Raw genomic sequence first — 16,186 nt, 5'->3', positions numbered from 1 at the left:
TTCATAAAGCCCACAGAGACTTTGTAAGTGGAGGCAAAAGCAGGCTGAAACTTAGTATGACCTCTAACTTTGTGTGATCACTCTGTGACAGTGACCTACCTCAAGTACACCATGAAATGTCTTCCCTGGAGAAGGTCCAGCTGACCTGGATTATGTGATGCTGGCCTTGGGAGGCTATGTAAATGTGTCTTCCTGGCAAGAATGGCTATGACAAGATACAAGAGATTTGAGATATAGCTAAAGTTAACTAACTTTTTAGATAAAACATTGTCATTCCAGTGCCATGCCTCAGAGTTCATCCAGGGACTCAGCATTTTGGGGTGTGTAGATCCAAGCACATGGTCCTGAATGCACAGTCAGTGGCTGTAGACTTCAGTGAGTCTGGATTAGATGAGATCATATATGGAAATGCAGCTTGCTGTTTTCTTACAGAGCAAAAGGGAAAGTCAGAGTATTCTGAGTCATGACAGAAAAAGCTCTATTTACTCTTAAGTTAGGAATCTGCTACATAGTAGCTAGGACTATCCTGTCACTATAAAGAAAATGCTGGCACCATCCACTAAAAATTCAGTCTGCTTGGCTGGATCTCATTGTGGGGGAGGTTGCAGTGATGCCAACAGTTCAGATGTGCATCAGAAGATGTTTTAAGGTACTGCAAAGCAACATTTAAACAGTGGGCAAATACTTAGGTAAATGTAGAATGGAGTTGTCATCAGCTGTCCTTCTGTGGAAGCAGGAAAGTGCATGTTGTAAAGTGTAGCTAAAAGCAGAAGTCTTTTTTATTTGCTGTCTCAGTGAATACTCAGCTTTCAGGAATACAAAGCTGGTCATTTCCAAATCCACCTGCACAATATGTCTGCTTAAGCTGCCTCAGGAATAACCCTTATGGAAAATGATGAATAAAAGCAGTCATACTGCCCTTCAGTATTTTTATTGTTGTTTAAACTTAGGTGCTGATCAGAAGCTAATGAGTTTTATTTTCCTTTGACTTCCACAGCCTTTGAATCCAATATTTAACGCACACAAATTCATGAAAAGCTGGGAAATAAGTTTGTTCTTGAAGTGAAGCAGCCTTGCAGACATTTCTCTTTTTCTTCTAAGGCTGCCCTTTTCTCTTTGGAATAAAGATGCGGGCAACAGGCCATGCTTCCATGTCTGGGACCATCTGCCAACACAAACAGAAAAAAATTAATTATGGATAGTGTCTTCCCATGCTAATAATTTATTGTAAAGGAGTTTTTCAGCTTGTTTGTAATGGCTGTAGCCTAAGGGTGCACACCGTATAAATTGCCTGATTACAGGATACAGAACACTTCTTAATAGGCCTCAGATGATTAGGAGAGGGAAAAGAAATTAAAAAGGCCATTTCCCTTTAGGTATGCAAATGGATTGCAGAACAATAGACAAAGATATGATAGATCATGATAAAGCATGCTCTCTTTTCTTTTACCTTAAATTATGTACTAGGCAAGCAGCAAGCTTCATTGCATGTGTCAGCCCAGATGTGAATTGTTTCATAATTGAAACAATGCCCATTGCTAGATAGTGCATGTTAGATTTCAAGACTAACTACCGGGTTTTGTGTCCTCAAGCAATTTGAGGTTTGCTGACTAAATCTGTCTTAGCAGTGGTTGCATTCTGACCTTGTTTTAATTTAACTATGCCTACTTTAGCCACTTTGAGCTGCCTATTCAGATAGTAAAGACTAAATTGGCTTTTGTCACACCAGATCCTCCTCTCGAGTCATAGTTTATTTGTATGCATTTCTTAAACTACTAGTATTTTACCTCATGTTTGGAACTAGTTGGGTGTGTTTAAACAGTTAAGTGAACAGCAGGAACCAGTTCCCAGCTGACTGTCACACTCTTTTTACACATATATGCATTTTTTTCTTTCCCATACACTTATACATCCATGTGGGTCAAGCATCCTTTATTTCCTGTACACTTGAGTATTTGGGGAGACACAAGTTCATATTTCCTGCTATGAAAGTAACTTGACTTACCTAATAGTCAAAAGCAGCTCCTAGGGAATTGAAAGGTGAGAGGTGATAGATAATATTGCCTTTAAGAATTGCTCTTTGATGACACATAGGGCTCTTTGGAGTCTAAATCACTGCGGAAGTCAGTCAGAAGTGCTTAACAACTACAACCCTTTGAAAAATCACACCCTCACCCCTCCACTCATCCCACGATGAAAGAGGATTTTCACAACACATGGCAAATTGTGGTGGAGTTAGCTAGCAAAAGCTCTTGAGTGCTAACTGTCATCAGTCTGAAGCAGTTTCTCCTGGTATCCAACTGGAGGGTTGGTTCTGACGCCACTTTGTTTCATTGCCAGTTTTCAGCAGACAGGATACTGAGAATCACTAGATACAGTTTAAAAAACACATAGATTTTTAAAACTACAAAACTTTTGAAATCCTTCTATTTGAATATAGAAGCACTTGGGCTTATTTGCCTAAGAATTTCTTTACAAGTGTGATGTCTCTAAAGTAACAAGGATTAGGATCTGAAGTCCAGTCTGTGCTGATTTTTTTGGATAATCAAAGTTGGTATTCTCCCATAATTAGAAAAGACCAGCACCTGAACATAAAATAGGAAACTTGTTCTCAAACTGTCAGAGTTTAAACTGCCTATAATTTAAACTGCCCCCATTTTGCTCTATTTCTTACAATAGCAAATGAACAGAGAGTAAGTCTACATGTTTAGCCAGGGGAGGCTTATGAGAGCAGAAGGGACCGTGTGTTAGAATCATGAGAAGCTCAGCTGCATGATAGAAACAGTGATGTTTTAGCATGTCTCTCAAAATAAATAAAAAGAAAGATTCAGGAGGTAACCAGGTCTAAGTTTATAAGATAAATATTTGTTTCCCATATGATACATATAGAAATAAGGAAGGGAGAAAAATTTTCCGCATATGTATGGTGTATTTTCTGACAGTTCAGTCTTCCTTACTTTCCCAACCCAGTTTTTCTCCAGAGGAGAAATGTATTTGCAGGTGCACCTCAGTGGTAGAACCTGATCCTCTGACCCACACTCAGGGTGTCAAGGTACATGACTGTCCTTCCTTCTACTTGGAATTTGATGATCATTATAATAGTTTACTCTGGTTAGGAAAGGCTGCCAGGTCAGCCTTTAGCTCCTTGCAGTGGGCAGTTTTTCTCTCAGTAAGATGCATGGCAGAAAAGAGTCAAGGGAGGGAGGAGAGTAAGATAAATTTTATGATACAGTCATCTGGGGCTTCCAAGAGCTGTAAAATGAGGTTTAGACTGACAACGCTGCTCTTTCATTTATTTTGCCAAGTAATAAGGGAAACAGCACCTTGAATGTAGTACTAATGAATAAATAATGCACTCATTTGAAAGCTGAAGTTGAGAGTGACAAATATATCCAGTACTTTTAGATGGCCCTCAAGTTCCATTAATGCACCGGATCGGAGAGAGGAGCCATGGTACATGTGGTGCAAGCATGGCCCTACCACCTGCCCAGCCAACTGGGAGGCAAGCGTTTAATGTTCCTTACGTGCCTTTGCTAGGGCCTAGGATCCCATGCATTGTTAGACTTTTTTCACATCAGCAATGTGAAAAAAAAAATTGAATGCTAGGTTAAATATTGTTCGAATTTATAATTCCTTTTATTTATCATCCTATCACCTGCAGACTCAAGTTTGGTTGCACCCTATGATATCATTGGCCTGCTGGAACAAGGAATAGTGAGGGTCACCAGTCCTTCCAGGGACGCTCTAACCACTTCTTTCAGTGCTCTGTGACCATGTTCTTAGGCTGTTTAAATGAACCTTGTAGATAGTTCTGGTCCATTTGGTTGTCAAACAGCAGTGCTGTTACTGCAGTAATAGATTGAACACTACCTGGTCCCTTAAGACATCAAGGATGATCAGAGCATAAAGCACTTTAAAGTTATCTGTTCTCCTAATAATTTCTCCTTCATTCACTCTGTGTTTTTTCCTTTGCAGTTATTTCTAAACAGTCACGCTGTATGGGACTTTGTAGACTGGCTTGCAACTGCATCTTGTTTCTACAGTGTTTCTCTCTTGGTTCAATTACTAAGAGCAAACTATAATTTGTTGCATTTTAAGATTGTTCCTGCTTGTTAGATCATCTGCTAGTATCAGTGGTTCTGTATGGATGCAGGCATTTCAGGACCTTTATTGTCATTTAGACATGAAAAATTATTTTAAAATAGATAGTAATGGACTGTTAATTTTTATAAAATTAATATTTGCGGTTAGCATCAACAAATACATATTGTTTCATTTGATGTTTGTGTTTTTCCTTGCTCTTAACTATTAGATAGATGAAAAGCTTTGAATTGAGTTTGAAATATGGTATTATATATCCTACATTAGGTATCTTTGAAATAGCATGTGTGGGTGTTTATGACATTTTTGAAGACTGGTGATTGACAGGCACCCCCATAAAAAGTAGTAATATGAAGAATCGTTTGTTTCAATAATACTGAGAATGTTCCTTACTTTGATTTTTATTCCTTCATTTCTGAAATCTGAAAAACAGTTTTATATCTTAAGAACAGGAATATATGAACACTCTGTAAGGCTAGTCTACTTTTTGTTATTTGACTGCACAATCTAAGAAAATTAGCTCATATTCTGCATCCTAATGTCATACAGAGTATTTTTTTCAAGTTTTGTGGTAAACTCAATACTGCATGACCCATACTACTCTAGAACTTCAGCAAAGCAAAGCAACTAAAAAAACAATGTAAGGAAAATGTGAATTTGTGAGGCAATCCCTTCCACAATGAGTGTGAAAACCAGCAGAAAGCAGTACTATCAGAAGTGAAAAACAGCTTTAACTTCTAACTGCACTTCACCATGCTTGGGATAAATGTCAAACAGCATTTTGGAGTCTAAGAAGCCCAAAGACCAGAGAAGGCACCTGGGTAGCAACCTCGTGTTTGAATGCAGACAGCTCTTTAAGCAAAGCTAAGCTCTATATGATTCTCCTCTCCCCTTTTGTAAAGGAAACAGTCCATCTAGTTATATGACAGCGTGGAATAAAAATGTGGGTAATCTAACCCTGCTAGGTAAACTGCTTAAACTGCAGTGGAACAGTTCCTATTCAACTTCTAAGAGTGAGATTGGAACATTTACCTTTCTCATCAAGTGCTTTGCTATGTGATGTCAAAAGAGGATCTATAGGATAAAATAAAACTATTGTCATAAAAATAACAAAGATATTTTTATATTGTTTTAAAATACAGACAACTTATCAAATTATGCATCCATACGGAGAAGTAAAAAGTAGGATACACTTTGTGTATCTTTATTTGTTAAACTGATCTCTTCATGTTCAAAATGATAGAAATAATAGCATTACAAATAATATATTATTTTTAAGGCATTTTGAGTCCTATTTATCAGTTGTGTTGGATATATGTACTTCCTAATTAGAGGGAAATTCTATGTAGGACTCCTTACGTTAGACAGCATGCAAATAATATCCAGGCTCCACAGAAATTGACCCTTTCTGTTTGTTTTGTAATGAAGCAATTGTGACTCACAGTCTGCAACCCTCTGTGCTAGCTATATGCAATATAAAGCAACATATAGTCCTAGGTTACCAGTACTTCCATCTATTTTTTGTGAATAGGAGCAAAATACCACAATTTCTGCTAACTCCTGGGTGATAGCTCTATGAGTTTTAATAGAAAAAATATGGTAATCCGTTGAAAGATTCATAAATGACTTGTGCAAAGAGTTACTTACTGGCATACTCTGAAATGCCTATTGTCCCCCATCATAGTATAAATTCATCATAGCATGAATCACTCAGCAATCCTGAAACAACGCATCACAGGTAGCATATGCCTCTACATTCCAGAAGTGATAAACATGGTATTTTACAGAGCCGTGGATGACTAATGATGCAGGAATAAGTAGGAGTAGGAAGTATGATGGAGTTATAAAGAACTCTTTTAAATGAAACCTAAAAATCAATCAGCTAGCAAATTTTAATTTGTGATTGTTTTGTGCTTGAGATAATGGGAGCAAAATCCAGGCGTCTTTTCAGACCCTCTAACATGATTGTACTTTCGTGACATGAATGTACAGAAGGACACAATCCAATCCTGTTTCTGTATTTGAACACTAGGAGCTTTTTAGGTTTAGCTGGGTCATTTTGCAAACCAATGCCAGTGTAAAGTATCCTTTTTGAAAGGTTGTTCAGTGGGGAGGCTCAAGCTCTGCAATTTTTCTCCCATCAGCTTCTGTGACTTGTTTGTGAATTTAGTGACATAAGACACACAAAAGTTGCCAAGGAAAAGATAAACTTAGCTATGGTCTCACTATTTCTTGTGTAGCACAGTTGATTTAAGAGACTGCTGCGAACCTCATATCTCCCCCCATCAGCAATTCACAACAGCTTTTGAACCCAGATCAGTTTACAACCTACTTTATAGCATGACTTCATAAACAGTTGGAGTGGTGTAATGCAGAATGAAATAAATTGCAGCAAGAAATGGGAACAAGTGTACCAATGCAGTAGACTTCCTTTTGGAAAACTGAACGGAGGTGTGCTCACAGTTATCCTGTTGGTTAACTTCCACTGACAGCAGAAACAAACGCAGGGAGATGTTGGAGCTGTGTCTGCTGACAGTGACTGACTGTCCTTTGATGCATAAGTTCATCTACCTAGTTGATTTGCTTAATGTTTTTGAGTCTCCATGCATACAGACCCTAAGTGTGTTAAGAATGTTTATGTGTTAGTTAATAAATGTATGTATATACAAACGAGTGATCAGATATTGGCAAAGGGTGAGAGAATCATTGATGCAAGGAAATTCTCCTAGGCATGCTGTTGTAATACTGATGGGACAATTGTTCATGTAGAATGTCTCAACCTAGTTCCAAGAGAGACATCATTAAATGCTCCAAGCTTAATTTCTTATATTATTTTACTTGATAAGGTAGACTTGCTTTGACAGACAGTTTTTCTGAAGTAACCTTTTGGGCTTTGAATGCATTCAAGCTAAAACCAGTTTAGAATTTGATCAGAAATTTGGTCTACTGCTGATGCAGTTCTAGGATTTATTTTCTTTAGTGGTGAAGTCAACTTTGGTGTTTCCCTGGCTTCTGGGTCACAGGCTCCACCTTTGCTGTGCTACTACAGATTTTTGTGAGGTCAGTTCTGTAGATTTCAGCACAGCAAAGAGGATTAACTACAGCACAGGAACAGAAATGAACAGTCAGAGGCTAGAAGGAAAGACAAGCATTTCTATGCCTTATTATCAGAGAAAAAATGTCAGGTAATTATACCTTGAGCAACACCAAGATTGCATTTTGCTGATTATTAAGCCAACAGATAGATCTCTGAACTTGTTTCTCAACCATTTCTTGCCTCTAAAAGTGCAAGTTTATTGTCAGATTCAGTAATAAATTAGAACAGGATTTTTGTTGTTTTATAGATTATACATAACTGTAGAAAAACTATGACCTGAACCACTGTGTGAGTTTGAGGTTTTTGAATTGAGGATCATGGGTCTGTGGACAGAGAACTTAAAAATACTTGTGTATGAAAGGTAAGGAAGAGACAGAGTTGGAAGATCTGCAAGGGAATTTTGGAACTTTGTGGCGTGTGTGGCATTGTGCGTGGGCAAGTGTTAGGGGTCTGTGCTTCAGAGAAACCACTCACTGAAATAGTGCACAAGTGTGCCTGTAACACATAAGCTGTACTTCAGGTGGGTTTAGGATTTTGGTTTAGGATGGGGGGGGTGGGTTTGTGGGCCTTCTTTGTGGATAAGCATTCAGCTCAAGTGTAGACCTCAATGTAGACCTCTGAGCTAAAAAATCTTGTGACTCTGCAACAATTTTTTTTTCTAAAAAAATAGGAAGTCCCAAATCCTAGAGTGTCCTAGAAGTCAGAAAACATAACTGGTATCTACAAATGCCTTTTAGGATCACTCTTTTTAAATAAATTAATCTAACAAAACATTTTTCCTCCCTTCTAGCTAGGAAGTTTTGGAAACTACATGGGTAAGTGACACAAACTATAGCAAATTATTTCTTAGGAACTGTCCTTTTTTTTCATTTATGTATATGTATAAATATATTCACTGTTGCACCTTGGCTTTCAAGCATCATGTGTTTGTTTAAAAGAAAAGGACACACACCTTGAAAGTCAGTTGTCAAACAAAGTGCTTGAATTCCAGCTGAGCAGGATTCCCAAAAGAGCAATCCTTGCCAGTTTGTATTATGGAAAAGCCTAATACCGACATGCTGTTCTGTGGAGCCTTGTCCACACACTAAAGCAGCCTGAATTAATTCTTATGTTAGAGTCAATCAGCTTGAGAGTTTTCCTGAAGGCAGGTGGTTCCAAAGTGCATGCAGTTTTAATGAAAAGCGAAGATAGCTGTTCTCAAGCATGTAAACCTAGAAAGAGAATTTCCCAGAGGTTGCTGTAGATATACCAATCCATTAACAGCGAAATAAGTAAGATTCTCTCCGGTGTCTGAAGAACCAACTTTGCTAAGGCAAGAAGGTTGTCTCTCTTCTTAGATCTCTTCTCCCCTTTGTCTGATGCTGTTCTGCAGGACTGATACTAAAATATTGTACTTTGTGGTTTTGCTGTGACACCATTTATCATTTTGTTGTTACCTTGTTATTCCTTGACTCCTTTTTCTCAGTCAATGCTGTTTCTCATTGTGATGGATTTGGTCATCTTCATTAAGAAATTAGGAAAGGACTTCAGTGCAGTTAGACTGCCAACCATAAAATAAGGAATTTTCAAAACCTAGAAACTTGGTATGCATGAGATAAAGGTTTGCTGACACTGAGTGCTTGTATCTGCATTGTGTGCGTTTAAATAATACAGCAAGGAGGAAATGTTGTTTAAGAGAGGTAAACTTATATGGGTACGAACTGTGCTTAGACTTTGTTTATATTTATTTAGTTAATAAACACATAGTAAATTAGTTTCAGTCTGTATAAACTGTTTTAAAAAATTATTTTAAGAATATCCACGTAAGATGGGTTTGGATGTCGATGGGGACAAATTAGCCCCTCAAGCGTGCCGTATTCTGAGATTAATAGTAAAATCTTTCAGTGTGGTCTGATTGCATCATCAATGCACCTTCCCTATTGAGGCAACTTGCTTTTGCAGCTGTTTGAAATAAATTCCTTGCATATGTCTTAGTCTAGTTGGTTTATTTTTATAAACAATAAATAGCCTAACATTCCTGCAGTGTTTCCCTTCCCTCGGACAATCTCATGGAGCCATTTGCCGTGAAGACAGTGGCTGAGATTAGTGGCGTTTGCACAGATGGCGGCCATCATTTTGGAAATCTCATAAATAGTGGAACACGTGGGCTTTTTCCTCCCCCTTCAACATGATCACAATAGATTATCAGGGCCTACAAATCACTACCAGATGATATTAAGTTGCTTTGATAACACTCTGTGTCCCTTCCGGTGTGATATTTTTCTTCATTAGAAAGGATAGCTCAAGCACACCAAATCCTCTTACTCTTTTCTCAAAATTTATAGATCTCAGTCTCTAAACTAATTGTTAGTTGCACAGCATGCCTTAAGCTGTGCCCAGACAGAGCAATTACATCCCCTGGCCCTGATTAAAGGCACAGAGGAAACAGAAGTGCAAAGAAAATGAAACACTCTTGGCTGTTTGGGCAGGATGTCATTGCTGGTGTTTGCCTTTTTTGACATTTGTTGATAAAAGTGAGAAAGGAGGTCAGTTATCCATCACTGACCCTTGTTCAAAGCCAATGATGTGACAGGCTTGTCTAAGGCTACTGACTGCGTTTATAAAATTATAAACAAAAACAAAAAGTGGGTTCTAGGGCGATGTATTTCTTTTCTATTAGCAGTTCAAGAATTTCTTCATTTTTCACCCACTAAATTATAATGCTTTTTGCATCTTTTAAACTCATTTACTTCACTGCGTATTCCTAAAACCACAAAATATCTGTGTTCATGAATGACTAGAGCTGAACTATCATATAAGCTCCACAAATTATCTGGAACAATGGAAAACTGATGTACAGATGTTTCTGCACATTCAGGCATTTCTTATTCAAAGTTTCTCACCTGTAAACTACAGCTTTCTAAAGGATGTGTGTTCCTTTTGTGATTTCCAGTAACTTTATGGCTGACTATTTGTACACTTTAACAGTCAAGATCAAACTTTTCAAATATAAAATGAGAAAGCAGTATCTATTTACTTTCACTCAATCTCTTTCTGAAATCATCATGTCTGAGTTCGTAAACTTGAAGCAGAAGTACTTATTTTTAAACTGAAGTGGCTTAAAAGTCACTCATGTGTAAGCATTTAAAAATTAGATGACAGAGAGCAATGACTTTGTTGCTTTAAATCCAAGCAACAGTTTTCAGTAACATCTCCGCTTATGTTTCCAGTCTACTGAGAGTTATCTGTTTCGTCAAGTAGCTTGTGAAAAAGGCACAGTGCACTGTATTGTATTTTAAATACCTTAGCCAGGACAACGAGAGACTTCAGATTTTCAAGTTTTTGTTTAACCAGTTTCTCTAATTACATGGTATCCTAACCCTGCTTCATACTAAACAGATGGGTTGTACAAAGGATCAAATCTATAATCTCACAGTATCTATTAGGAGACAGAAGCAAACAGCTTAGATATTTTTGAAAGTAGTAATAGATTTATGTCCCTATTTTTTTTTTACTTCGTCATATTCTGTTTTCTCACTTTTTAAGACACAGAGTGATTTTCCTTTAAATGCCCACCCCGGTCTCAATGTTTAAGATGCCTGATAGAGTCAGATGTGCATGATAGTTCATAAGTAGGAATGGTGCTTGTTGCTCTCCTTTGTGCCACTTGCACCACAACTGAACAGAAGAGAAATTTTCAACAGGCATTGTCTCTTAAAATGACCAAACATCAAAGTTCAGTGAACTTGAAATTATATCAGGAAGTAGATCAGACAAAACCTGACTTGGGTGCATGTGTACAGTCCTCAGTTTTGTGCTTTTAAGTGGATTTAGTTTCAGATATTCCGTCTGTGGAAATTGTACCCTTGCAAAACTAGAGGTCACTCCCCCGTGAGCCTTGCTCCAATGGACAGTTTTATTATTGCCGTTGACGGCTGACTGATCTGGTATTAGTAGATTAATACAGTAAATAAACAGCATGTAATAAATTAGAGCTTAACACTTTTGAAGTCTTTATTTAACCATTTTTTAATTGCTTTATGTGATATACTAACACAGAGTGATTCATAGTAGAAAGACTGGTTACACCATGCATAAAATCTATAATATCATGGTGTCTGTAAAAATACAGAACACCAAGCAAAGAAAAGCAAACCTACAAGTTCTTAGACAAAATGTTCATGGCCTAGGTCCCCTGCAAAACTTCTGTAATTAATGATGGAGCATAGTCAGTATGGGAGTCTGTGGGACTCTATAAGTGAAAGAAAGCATGAAACCTTGTGTTACATTCCCACAAGAAGCAGTGATGAGCAAAATATATTTTCAGATGCAGTGAGTTTCTGTCCTTCTCAGGAAATCAGAGGTATAAAGACTGACTTCAGGTGATATTTGCTAAATGCAAATTGCCTCATGCTTGAAGTGATTCTTGCAGAAAAGTTAGATTCTGTGTCACGCCATGTTTTTACGAGTCTTCACTGACTAGTATCGCCAGAGAAGCCCTGCAAAGATTTCCAGTAGCCTTACTTCCAGCCTTAGCTGATAGATGGCTGTTGACATGCATACTGCAGATGTAAGGGGTGATTTCTCTTTTCTTGACAAAAGCCCACATGCATTTTCCCTGTGTTCCTTTTTGTAGAATGCCTGTTTAGGTATTTATCTGTGCAGTTCAGAAATCAAAGGAGGAGTGAATTAGGGGGTTTTTCAGTGTAAGACAAGGGGAGTGACATACTGAGTGTTTTTTGTTCCTTTGTTATTTAAGAAGCTTGCAAGGAAAAGGAAAGCCACTCTGCCATTTTATTTTCAAGCTATCTATAAATTATTTTCTGATACATTTCCTGAAATAAACGTAAAGCATAAGATCTGCCAGCTTTGCACGTGTGCTTTTGGTGAATGGGTGAATATTACTGTTCATGTAAGACAAGGTAGAAGTGAGACATTACATGCCATGTGGGAGAGGCTGTTAACAAATTGGTGGAAATGGTTATGGTTTTCAACTTGTCAAGCATCATTTTCTTAGCTTGATGACACCTTGTAAGACCAATAAATAATTTATGGGTATCTAAATGTTTCAAATAGGAGTTTAAGGACTGGAGGAAAGAGGTCTAGGGTCTCATAGTTAATCCTATTCGCGCAGCTTCTTATTAAAACAGCCCTCCACAAATTGATTACAGCTGCAATCCCTTTTAAGAAGGATTATTTAAAAATCCCAATTATAAAGACTATTTGTAAAGAGTAAAATACTTAGTGTCAGTTTTGCATGGAGACTGTGTCTTGACTCAGTTGTTAGAAGTGGGTTATCCTTTTACTGCCTTTCTTTTCAGGAGAATCTGCTCATAGTGATCATTTCAAACAGTGGCTTTAACACAGTTGCTGCGAAGGAGGTTGACTTCTTTTTTTTGTTGTTTGTATTCCATGTCTACCTGTGCTAGTCCACCTCTGCTAGCCCCTGGACTGGCCTTCGCCTCCTTTTGTCCCTTTCTGTCAGCTTCATCTGACATAGAGAACAGGTATTTAAAGTCCAGGCTAATTCAGGAGTTGGTCCTGAGATCCTTAATGGGGGCTGGAGAATAAGTCTTATGAGGAACGGCTGAGAGAGCTGGGGGTGTTTAGCCTAGGAAAGAGAAGGTTGAGGGGAGACCTCATTGCTCTCTACAACTACCTGAAAGGAGGTTGAGGAGAGGAGTGTGCTGGCCTCTTCTCCCAGGTGACAGGGGACAGGGCGAGAGGGAATGGCCTCAAGATCCACCACAGGAGGTTCAGACTGGACATCAGAAAAAAAATTTTCACAGAAAGGGTCATTGGGCACTGGACCAGGCTGCCCAGGGAGGTGGTTGAGGCACCATCCCTGGAGGTGAGGGGCATGGTTTAGGGGTTGATAGGAATTGTTGGACTCGATGATCCTGTGAGTCTTTTCCAACCTAGTGATTCTGTGATCTTTGTCCAGAAACATTTCTAATAATCTGATTATGCTATTATATTTTAAAATAGTTTAGTGAGCTCAGAGAGTTTCTTGTAATACACTTTAACCTCTCTAAGCAATAGTTTTCTTAGCCAATGCAATATAATACATCATGTTTGCGTTTTCAAATAAGACAACCTCAGTTGTTCTCACTCAAACAAGTAATGTATCTTCTAAAACTTCAGTCAGCAGAGACTGTTGCTTGAACTGTTGTGACAAAGCTTATTTTCTTATAGCAGGAATGTTTGAAATAGCATATATCAAATAAATATTGAAGAATAGGCTTAGGAAAAGAGTTGGAAATTTGTAAATATGAGTGTTTAATCAAGAAACTGAGCATTTAAAGATCCAATCAGGGGTGGGAACATATCCTATAGCCATTTATCTAACCAAAATTAAGTAAGCACTTAAAGAATGAATGGTTGTAATGAGCTGTTTGTGAATAAGCTGGACATGACAAATAATTCTGTGAATAAAAATATACTTTCAAAGAAAAGCTAAAGTGCTTCTGAACAGTTAGTGAATAGGAAAACAAAAAACAGGTGGCACCAAATAAATTATATGTCACCCATTTTTGCTGACTGTGACAAGAGTAATAAAGACAAACAGTACTTCCTTTCATAGATAAAAAACTGCATAGCTGAGTAAGAAACATGGTAGATTACACAACTTTTAGTCAGGTTTCCATTTAATCACATGCTCACCATTTTGTTCTAGCCTCATTGCTTTACCCTCATGTTTTATTCTGAGTACTTAGGATCATATTTTTCAAGGCTGAAGTCAACTCCAGTTAATTTTAGTGGGAGTTAAATGCCAGCCATAACATTCCTGTGTCTGCTTGTATACACACATTCGTTAAGGTACGTGGTGGCAGTGCCCTACTTTAGACAGGCACTGCGAGGACACATATATTGATGGCAGTGAAGCAGGGCATCAATGGGGTACACACATCTCTTTTAGGAGGCATGTATGATAAGTAAGTACTGGATCAGGTCATTGATATTTGTGTTTATGATCTCATTTACTTTTAATGCATACAGCAACATCTTTTTCGTCAACCCATAAAAGGGTCTGACTATTGGAAGTCTTTTAAGTGTGTATTTTACTCTGCCATCATTTTCCATGTAGGGTTAGGGGAAGGAGCCCATTAAAAAAAAAGATATTTGTATTTATTATTTTTTCTGAGCTTTTGACTGTTAGTTTATGAGAAGATAGACTCCCAATGAAGTTTTTAGTCATGCATCTCACCACTATGTGGACTTCTCTGTGGGTTTCCTTCTATATAGAACATATAAATATATACCTGCATGAATACGTATATCTATTTCACGGGAGTATCTAGCCATTGTTTCTTTTACAGTAGTTTTTACTTTAGGCTACATGTGCTGAGCTGCAAAGTATTAGCCTTATAATCTTTCAACCCCTTAGATGTGGTTTGCTGAGGGGGGGAGGGCTGTAAATCCGTGGTGGCAAACAAGAAAAGCCTGAAGCTGTGAGCAAACAGGAAACAAATGATCTCAATCCCAGAATGTAAACTGCCATTGACAGAGATGCATGAAAGAATCATAACAGGGAAACCTGCTGCAATTTTTTATCCAGTTACCAGCTGAATCACTGCCATTATACTGAAGAAGCAAGCTGCCAGCCCAATACTGACATGGCAGAGTTCTTTAGATGATGTTGTGTGCACAAAGCAGCCATATAGCCTGACTGGCATTTACTTCTTTTCATGCTTGCAGACTGATAATTATTGTGCACTGCCTCAAGCTTGCAATTAGAGGCCACCAAGAAACAAAAAATAGCTGAATTTCAAGATTAAGCCTTTTCTATGACAAGTCATATTTTCTCAGTGGGGAATATGTTGTTGCCAGTAAAAACAGAAATCACCTATGCCATACTGTTACCAGATTCAGAGGCATATTAGCTGCAGGAACAAATGGAGAATTTACATATAATAAAAAGTAATAATAGCTGTCATTGTTACTGGTGGTGCAATTATAGTTGATACTGACTCCTGTGTCACAATGCAGCTTTTAAGGGGGTTGAGATAAAACACTGAGCTCCCAAGTACTTGTAATTATATATTCTATAGTAATTTTGCGGTACGGATATTCACTCTGTGTTTTGAGCATATTCTGGTTCCACTTTCGCAGCGTCCTCTCCAGTCTCCCACAGCTTTGCAGTTTAAGTTTATAGGAGATAATTCACTTCCTTTATTGCATAAAAAATGTAGCCTGCTAAGCATTTGCCCTGTTTGGTTCAGTTTCAGTGGCAGGCAGAGTATATAAAGTTAGTAAAGAATTAGAGAAACACTTAGGACAAACTGGAATACACGAAGAAGTTGTGGTCAACGAGGAAAGTTAGAAGGTTTTGAGTTTCTTTTTTATTTTCTCATTTTCTGACTTGTTCTGTGTTTTATTGTGATGACTAAGACAAGTTGCTTTGGAAAATAAGAGCTACTCTGCAGTAATAATCAAATCAGCCTATATATGGACATGTTTAGTAGAATGTTTATCGTAAAAATACATTGGTTCCACTTAATGGAGGATTTGAAGTGCAGAGGGAAGTAGAAGGAGAAGGGCTTGGCCCTAAGCATGACTGGTCTTAGGGGAGAGCAAATATCTAACTACTATTAATAAATAATACTTATGCTTTCAGAGGGCTATGTGATCACTATTTATTATAGGAAACATCCTGGAAAGATGAATTTTGACTACCTGAGCTCACTGGACCTGATGCACAAGAGATTTCTGGAAGTCCAGTTCCAGTCTGAGGGTGTTGGTTTTGCCCTCTGCCTCACTTGTAGAAGTTAATAGCTTGCAGAAAACTAAGCCATCTCATTGAGGGGTTCGATTAAGTGTCTGAGCTAATACTCAGGTGAGATCAGTTAGGTGGGATGGAGGAGAAACAAGAATGAGACCACTCTTTTGGAGTTGGTAACTATTATCTTAGTTCAGCTGCCTTGTGAAACCTCCCCTGAGAGTGAAGGGAACTGTAGAGAGTAAAAGACAAAGTTCTAAAATTTAAGAAGTGCTGTAAAGATACCTTTT

General features: G+C 38.0%; 1 long non-coding RNA gene across 2 annotated transcripts in view; it reads left to right on the top strand.

Annotated features, from left to right (window-relative positions):
* The window catches only part of LOC138726773 (uncharacterized), a 123,936-nt gene that overhangs the window by 60,735 nt on the left and 47,015 nt on the right, over positions 1-16,186 (top strand). The window lies entirely within an intron of this gene.

This window comes from Phaenicophaeus curvirostris, chromosome 14 (assembly GCF_032191515.1).
Source record: "Phaenicophaeus curvirostris isolate KB17595 chromosome 14, BPBGC_Pcur_1.0, whole genome shotgun sequence".
Taxonomy (NCBI): Eukaryota; Metazoa; Chordata; class Aves; order Cuculiformes; family Cuculidae; genus Phaenicophaeus; species Phaenicophaeus curvirostris.
The sequence above is the reverse complement of the archived record's forward strand: the minus strand, read 5'-3'. Positions and strand labels throughout refer to the sequence as shown.